Source organism: Zingiber officinale, chromosome 1A, assembly GCF_018446385.1.
Source record: "Zingiber officinale cultivar Zhangliang chromosome 1A, Zo_v1.1, whole genome shotgun sequence".
Taxonomy (NCBI): domain Eukaryota; kingdom Viridiplantae; phylum Streptophyta; class Magnoliopsida; order Zingiberales; family Zingiberaceae; genus Zingiber; species Zingiber officinale.
Genome location: NC_055987.1, coordinates 112,069,744 through 112,078,086, shown reverse-complemented (window position 1 = coordinate 112,078,086; position 8,343 = coordinate 112,069,744). Strand labels below are relative to the sequence as shown.

General features: G+C 34.4%; 1 long non-coding RNA gene across 1 annotated transcript; it reads left to right on the top strand.

Moving 5' to 3' along the window:
* Nucleotides 1-719: 719 nt before the first annotated feature.
* On the top strand, nt 720-4,755 carry LOC122009210. The gene is made up of 3 exons (XR_006119503.1): nt 720-977; nt 2,402-2,482; nt 4,532-4,755. It is a non-coding gene; the product is annotated as an uncharacterized LOC122009210 (long non-coding RNA).
* Nucleotides 4,756-8,343: the final 3,588 nt, after the last annotated feature.

Below are 8,343 nucleotides of genomic sequence, written 5' to 3'. Positions count from 1 at the left end.
CTATCCATCTTATCATGGCAGAAAATCTAAAATAAGAGTTCATGAATTTCTAGCAATGTTCAACATGCAATTCTTTAAGAAAACTCTATATTCTATCATACAAACATGGTTTCTTAAATTTAAAGGTCTTCCAAACCCTAAGCCCTTTTCTTGGCCGAAACATATAAATGAATTTCTTTTGGTTCCAAGTAACTTTTAAGCAAGAAAACCAATAAAAGATCCTTAATAGTTCATGGAGAGAATCTTGCACTAGTGTGGTTACACAATATTTTCCCTAACCTCTTTAAAATATTTTTGGCCGAAATTCTAGGGTTAGGTACTCCTCTGATCAAGCATCATTTAGGTATAAAAACATGAAGAAAATCCTTGTAACGACCCAATTTTCCCTATTTCGAGTTCCAAATGTCCATAAAAATATTTGGAAATGCTTTTAAAATATTCTAGAGATTTTTAGAAATTTTTAGAGTATTTTTACGCAATTTTTGGAGGTCGTTTAGTATGTTTACAAAAAGAAAGAAATTTTGACAAAAATTTGTCAAAACCGAAGCTCGAACCCGGGACCTCCGGCCGAACCAAACCCAACCGGACACAGCAAACCAACTGGGCTGCACACGCTTTGTTAACCAAGTATGAGGAGAAATAGGTTTAAGGTATAGTATAATGGGAACCCAAAATTAGACCTAGCTATAAAAGGTTAAGTGAAATGGGATTTATTTTTATTCTTCTTTTTCTCCCGAAATCCTTTCTTCCTCTCGTTCTCGCGTGCGACGGCGTCGGCGCTACTTGGTGCGAAGACGAAGCCGAACTTAGGGCTTCACTCCGGCGGCCGACGAGCACCCTTCTCCACGGGTTCTTCACAGATCTGAGCTCCCCTCGGCAAGGAAGACGCGCGGACACAAGGAGAACTCTAAGACCGTGAGCTTCTCGTCGAACCCTAGCCACCCCTCCCTCTCGGTTGTAAGTCCAAGCAATCAAGGGTAAGTACTACTCACCTGCGGTAGGAGTTGCTCCGATCTTTCGGTTTTCGTTTCCTTGTTTTCCTGAGTTTCTTGAATCCGAAACATGCTATAAGGATTTTGGCTTTTGGGTATTCTGCCGTGAGCTTCACAGGGAAATCAAGGTTTCGTTTAGGTTAGTTGAGCATGTAGTATGATTCTAGTGCCAAGTAGAATTGTATGCATTCTATCCTTAATTATTGCTAGGGATTTTGGCCGTGCACAGTGGAGTTTCGGTTGATTCCTTGCTGCCCTGTTTAGGATCATACCGAACAGATCATTATAGTTATCCCATGTCGCTGCCATGAGTTCACTTAAGGATGCATTGTCTTGGCTTGCTGTTGAATGCTTTGAGTTGTATGTTGTACATGAATTTCCTTGCTTTAAGGTCATGTTGTACATAGTTAAAGTTGATTAGAGATTTGTTTTTACAGCATGTTTAAGAAGTTGAGTAGCATTCTATGTCTGTTTGTTTTTACAGCATGATTAGGATCACTAAAGGTAGCATCCTTTGTCTATTTTACAGCATGCTTAAGAAACCCTAAAGTAGTATTCTTTGTCTATGTTTTATAACATGATTAGAATCCCTAAAGTAGCATTTTTGCCCTATTTTACAGCATGTTTAGAAAGTCCAGATTTGCTTTCCTTTGCTCTATTTTATAACAGGCTTAGGGAGTTCAGATTTGTTTCCCTTTGTGTTATTTTTATACAGCATGCTTGGTTAGTTGTAATCCTATACTTGTTATATATATATCTAAAGGATTCTAATAAGCTCTAATAAAGGATTATGAGAAGTATGAGTAAAGAAAAAGACCAAGGTCTAATTAAAAAGAGATAACAAGTAAATTAAAGTAAGAGGCTAGTACCCGACATCCAAGAGCTTGTCGTTAAACAAATCCAGGTGACCATTTCCGAGGTCTTGGCCCTGGTAGACCGAGGTCTGCTCTTTTAGGATTGGTGGCTCGCAACCCCAACCTATTAGGGAACGCGCATGAGTTGGTACTAGGCCTGGGCCCAAGAAAAGAAAACCAAAGAAAAGAAAAGTTAAGTAAGAAGGAAGAAAGAAAAGAAAAGTTAAGTAAGAAGGAAGAAAGAAAGAAGAAGAAAGTAAAAGATAGAAATTAAAAGATTAATTTCTAACACAAGGATACAAGAAATGAAATAAGTTCCAAGCTTAGAATAAATAAGAATGGTTAGTTTTCTTTGATTCTAAGTTTACATTGTTAGTTTCTTGTTATCCTGCTTGATACTGAGTATGATTTGTATTCTGTTCATTTTCTGTATACCATGAGCACATGCAGATAGCTTTATTATTTCAGTTTCAGCACTTATGCATTTCGAGTTTTGTGAGATAGATTAGTACTTACTTTCGCTTATAGATCTTGTCTTCTTTCCTCCTACTGCAGATAAAGGAAAAGCTAAGATATGAAGGGAGGCGACAGGGTGGTGGTGATGATGGATGTGTGTGGTGACTGAACTATGGAGAGGTCCAGAGGGGACTAGCAAGACTTATTTATTTAGAGTTTATGTCTAGTTTATTTTCCTTATTTCTGTTATGAAATTATGAGTTTATGATTGAGTTTGATGTGCATTGTAGCTTATTATGCTTCATTCTGGGAGCTTGAGTTTAGTTCATGTTGCTAGATTAGTTTTTTATTATGATATGATTTATTACTGCGTGGTTGTGAATAAATTGTGATCCAGCCGCATGTGGCTGTGTATATATCTTGTGTATTATAGATTTGGTCACCGGTACAGGGGAGACTCTGCCGAAATTTTTCGGTAGGAATTTCTCTGAACCGTGATAAATCTAAGTGTCACTAATAATAGCATAAGTGACACTAGTAAGTAGAGTAGGAGTTAGGTAACGGTCGCCCTTAGAGAGTAGTAAGTAAGAAGGGTGGTTGTTACAATCCTTCCTACATAGCATAGAAAAAATATCATGAAATAAGGACTTGTTTAAACCTTCCTAGATTTGAAAACCTTTTCTTTGGCCGAATTTTTCTTAAATTCTTTCCTAGGTTTTCTAATCCTTATAAAATCCAGAAATCACATAAAAAGCCTTGTACCACAGGTGAGGGGAAGCTTACATCCTTTTTGCTTGTGGATCTAAGGTATGGTGATGAAAGATGTAGCCTCTCCTTCTAGTTCCTTTCCCTTGATTCCCTTGCTTAGTCCTCCTTGTATCTTAGGCTTTCTTAGGAAGAAAACCTTGGCTTTGGGGCCGAAGATGGAGGAGAGGGGACTGATGGTTTCGGTGAGGGAGAGGAAGAATGAGAGAAAATGAGAGAAAAATAAACTTCTCTTTTCTTACTCCCTTTTATGTTAAGGGGGAAGAGGTAGCAAAATTGATTTTTACTTTCCTTCTCCCTTAGCCTTTTTTTTTTCTATTTCCTATTTATTTTATTTATTCATTTATTCTTACCATTCATGATGAAATAAGGGGGATTGAATCCTCTTAATTCCCTCTTTAAATTTTCGGCAAGAACAAAGAGGAAGAAGGAGAGAAAGGGAGGAAGGCAAGTTGCCTTTCTCTTGCTCTTTTCTTGTCTTCTTTTGGCTAGCTTTTACTCTTACCTTTATCATGAGTTTCCCTCCTTTGTTATCAACATCTTCTCTCTATCCCAATTGGTTTCTATTAATTAATTTTATGAAATATAATATAAGAGGTTCATGGTTCAATCCTTGACCTCCTCTTCTTTTTATTTCATTTTATTTCTTTTTGGCTTCAACTCACTTCCTATTATTTTTCTAAGGAAAAATCCCAAATTCATATATTTATCTTACAAGCTTAGTGGGTATTACACATTCAGTGATTATACTCTGTCAGCCTCGACCACTCTGGAGTAGTGGGTCTTGAGGGTACAGTAGTCAGAGGGCTTGAGTTTTGAGTGGTCAGGGACCCTTAGCTGTGTAGTTATATAACTACTTAGCTGACCGTCCGCTTCGGCCGCCTATAGCGGTGCATGTACTGGAGGCTAGTACGGTTTGTCATGGACCCAAGCCTCTCGGCCATACAGGGGTCGTGGTGTCTAGAGAGGTGGCGGGGGTGACCATGGAGCATGCATGCACTTTTGCATATGATGCACGGTGCATCTGGTGAGATATTTTTGCATACATGCCTAGTAGATATTTGTTGCATGTGATTGTGTGCTGTTGCATTTGTTTACGTTATGTATGTTGCATTTAGGTGTCATACTGCATACATGTCATCTATTTTACATGTATATGCAGCCGTATCTATATTTGCACAGGTGTCTCGAGTAGATCTGTTGCTAGTCCGGTGAGTTCCCTGATTTTGGTATCATGGTATTGATTCTAGTTGAGCATGTGCATCTACTGTGTCAGGTATGTTTATGTATAGTCATTGTATTAGATATGGTTAGATGTGCTATGTTTCGATAGCATGATTCTATTCTTATTATGGAGACTGTATCCCTTGATGCTTATGTTGTTGTACCTACCATGCTTTATTTTGTTCCTACCCGCTGAGTTCTTCGTACTCACCACCCCGTCTATACTGTTATGATTTTCAGGTAGTAGGTAGATGATATGGAGTTACTTGGAGTATGCTGCCAGTCGGTCCCACTTCCCACGTTTCATCCGAGGATCCTTATCGGTTTTTAGTCTTTTACTATTAGCATTTTATGTTTTGTGGATTTGATGTTGTTATATCATACTATGTCTTGATACGTGTATTGTGGACTTATACCTGTGGTGTGTTTTGTGGACTTTCAATTTTTGTGGGTTTCATATTCGTTTTCCGCTGTGGGCTACATATTCAACTGCGTGGTTGTGGTGATTTTTATGTATATATATCCCAGCCACATGTGGCTGACGTATTTTGTATGTATGTGAGGTTCAGATTGTCACCGGTACAGGGGAGGTGCTGCTGAGATTTTTCGGCAGGGACTTCCCTGGGGCGTGACAATACTATTATTTTTATTTCCAACTTTATTATAATAATTACGATTAGTTGATAAAAAATGTAACAATTAATTAAATACTGATATAGTATTGTACTAACTAATAAGTAGGGGTGTAAATGAACCAAATCGTTCGTGAGCTATTCGAAGCTCGATTCGATAAAAGTTCGTTTGAGCTCGTTTAATGAGAATCGTTAAGATAAACAAACCAAGCTCAAGCTTTGCAATACTCGGCTCGTTAGCTCGTGAATACGTTCGTTAAGCTCATGAATCAACTTTTAAATTAAAAAAATAATAGTTTTGATATTAAATTTATAGATTTTACACTTTACTTATCAAAAATATAGACAAATATATTAAATTTATTTATTTGAATAAAATTATAAATTTTAATAAGAATATTTTCTCTAAATATATAATTTAATTTTTAATGAATATTTAAATTTATAATTTATACTTATTAAACTCGTTTAGGCTCGATAAAAGCTCGTGAACCATGAATATATTCGTTAAATAAAGTTCGAGTTCGGCTCGATTATAAACGAGCCAAATTCAAATATTCAAGAGTTCGGCTCGGCTCGACTCGGCTCGGTTTGGCTTGGTTCAATTACACCCCTACTAATAAGTAGTTTTATAACTGTGTATTAACTAATTAGGCAGTTGGTACCATTATTTAAAGTAATTTTGATAATTTAAATATATTTTATTAAGTTTAAATAAATTTTATTAAGTTGGTAAAAAAATAATATTATAATATTTAAAATTTAAGATTTTAGATTCAAAATTTTAGAATTTAACTATAATTGAGATAGTTATTATAAGCTAATAGCAACTGCTGTAACGTTTTAAAGTCATTTACATGAACTTAAAGTAATTTTAATTAAGTTTAAGAAATTTTGATTGAGTTGATATAAAATATTTTAATATAATAATATTTTATGTATAAGTATTTTTTATTAAAATAAAATAATTAATTTTTCATATCGTAACAATAATTCGATTGATAGTTGGTTATAATAATTAGTGAGTAGTTGCTACAGGATTACGTACGGGATATTTTAAATATAAAATATTTGGTCCTCCTTTTATTTGCTTTTGAAAAAAAGTCATTTTGACGATTTGGATTATTTAGGGCACCTTTGTTTTTATTTTGGCTCAAGTTTTAAATTACATTTTTTAATAAAATGGCAATTATAAATAATAATATTTGTACTGTTTCTTAATTAGTTTTGTATATAAATTAACATTAATTTAATATGTTTAAACGTTAATGAACTAATATTAGCGGAATCAATCATCCACATATAATATATGGTTTGAAATTTCATTCGATGATTCTAATTTCTTAAGACGCACCAAAGTAATTTTTATTTATTTATTTATTTTTAGTTGGCACAAGATTTTCAATTCTTCCGGACATTTTAAATCTAAGGTGACTAGTCTAGTTCCATTAAAATTTTTCATCGATTATTAAGATAAATCGAGAAGTATTCATAGAGATCCATCCAGATGATCAACGTTCTTAGATTCAATTTTCAGTAGAGAAAAAAATCTCCTATAATACGCTGTAATTGAAATTCAAATCCCAAAACCCTTAATTTTCCATTAGAGTAGCAAACCATTGCACCATTACTCGAGAAAAAAAAATAATTTTATGTTTGAAAGTAATTTATTATTACTTGTGGTAATAGTCCAACACAATCTTAGGTCGAGATTCAACTATTTGTGATGAGAGAATATGAATAAGTGTCCCTTTTCTATTTTTTAAAAAAATTACAAAAAAGCTTTTGAATATTAGAAAAATGTAGGAATCCAAACCGATAAGTAGATGGACGGAGATCCAGTAAATATCTCTACGGTCATTACCCATATATCCACCAATACTGAACGATTTAGAGAATATGCATAAGGGTGTGTCTAGTACTCTAATTTGGGATGACTATTAGATGAGAAATTATTCATGCTTTCGGATTTATCGAGGTGTCAATCTATGTGGTTTGACTTTTCCTCTACAAAATTAGTTGGTCTAGATATCTAAATTATAAAAAAAATAATAATTTAGAAGAGGCCCATGACGCAACAGTAAGACCATCGTTACATTAACCAAGAAAAGTCATGAACTAAGGCATTTGAGCGTATTCGTTTTTGTCATAAAAAAAAATCATGAACTATCAAAAGAGGGAAGAGAGATTTCTATAAGAGAAAAGGGAACGACAATTTATTAATAGGAGTACGTAAAATATAAAAATTATTAAAAATATATATTACAGTTTGTGTATTTACCAAAAGGTGTAATAAAGTGATGTAGAATTTTTATTTTAACCCTTCCACTAACCTTCTCTTCTCAGTCATCATTTTCTAAGCATGTGAATTATATTTTGAATTATTTTGATTTAAAAATAATAGTGATGGTGATGGAATGATCATTTTTCTCCCTCCCTCTCTCAGTTTGTACATGTCTCGCCGTTCTTCGTAACTCTCCGATTATAGCTCTATTTTAGTGGTGAAATCGTCTCCTTACTGAAACCCTACCTAAGTGTCTTCGTGTGTCCCTCAGGCGACATCAAACATTTCCACCTATAAATCCACATTGATCACGACCCTGTAGTAAAGGATTTTAGGGTTTTCGATAATAATCTCCTTTCATAATGGTGCAAGGAAGTGAGTCGAGTGTATCATTCTCTACACTTCAATTATATGCAAAGGTATCGCCTTAGAAACTTTCTGATTTTGAAAAACTCAATGAGTTTGATTAAAAATTTTAAAGTTTTTAAATTGTAGGGTTTAGCTGATGTTGGGCAGAAACTACATTGGAACAGTGTCTTAGGTCATTTTAAAAGTTTTTTTCAAACATCTACAAAGAAAGGAAGGCATTATGGATATATTATTTTACATGATCGACACATAGCGATGATCAAACAGTCATCTTTTAGTATTTTCTTATACATACAAGATATGCAGCTTATCTGTGGTATATTGGCCAATAAATTTTAAAATTGAGATTCAACTTCTCAAATGTTTAGATTCTCATGTATAACTTATAATTGTTAATTTTAATCATAAAGTAGTTGTATAGTAAAAGAAAATACTTTGAAAAGGTTAATATTTTAGTCAACTAATGGCCATGATAGTAGGATATTATGGCAAAAGAGGGTCTGATATGATCTCATATCAGGGCCAACGTGGACCTGATATGAGTCCATATCAGGCCTAATGTGGGCCTGATACAATCTCATACCAAGCCTAACGTGGGTCTGATATGTGATCATATCAAATCCACTGTGGGCCTAATACTTATTTATCTGTTCACAGAAGTCAACTAATCATTTAAGTTGTTCGGGTGTACCGGTTGCCTTCACTAAAAGAGACGTTTCTTTGCTTCTTGGTATTGCAAACCGAGGTGCTTTGGTTCCAATCAATTC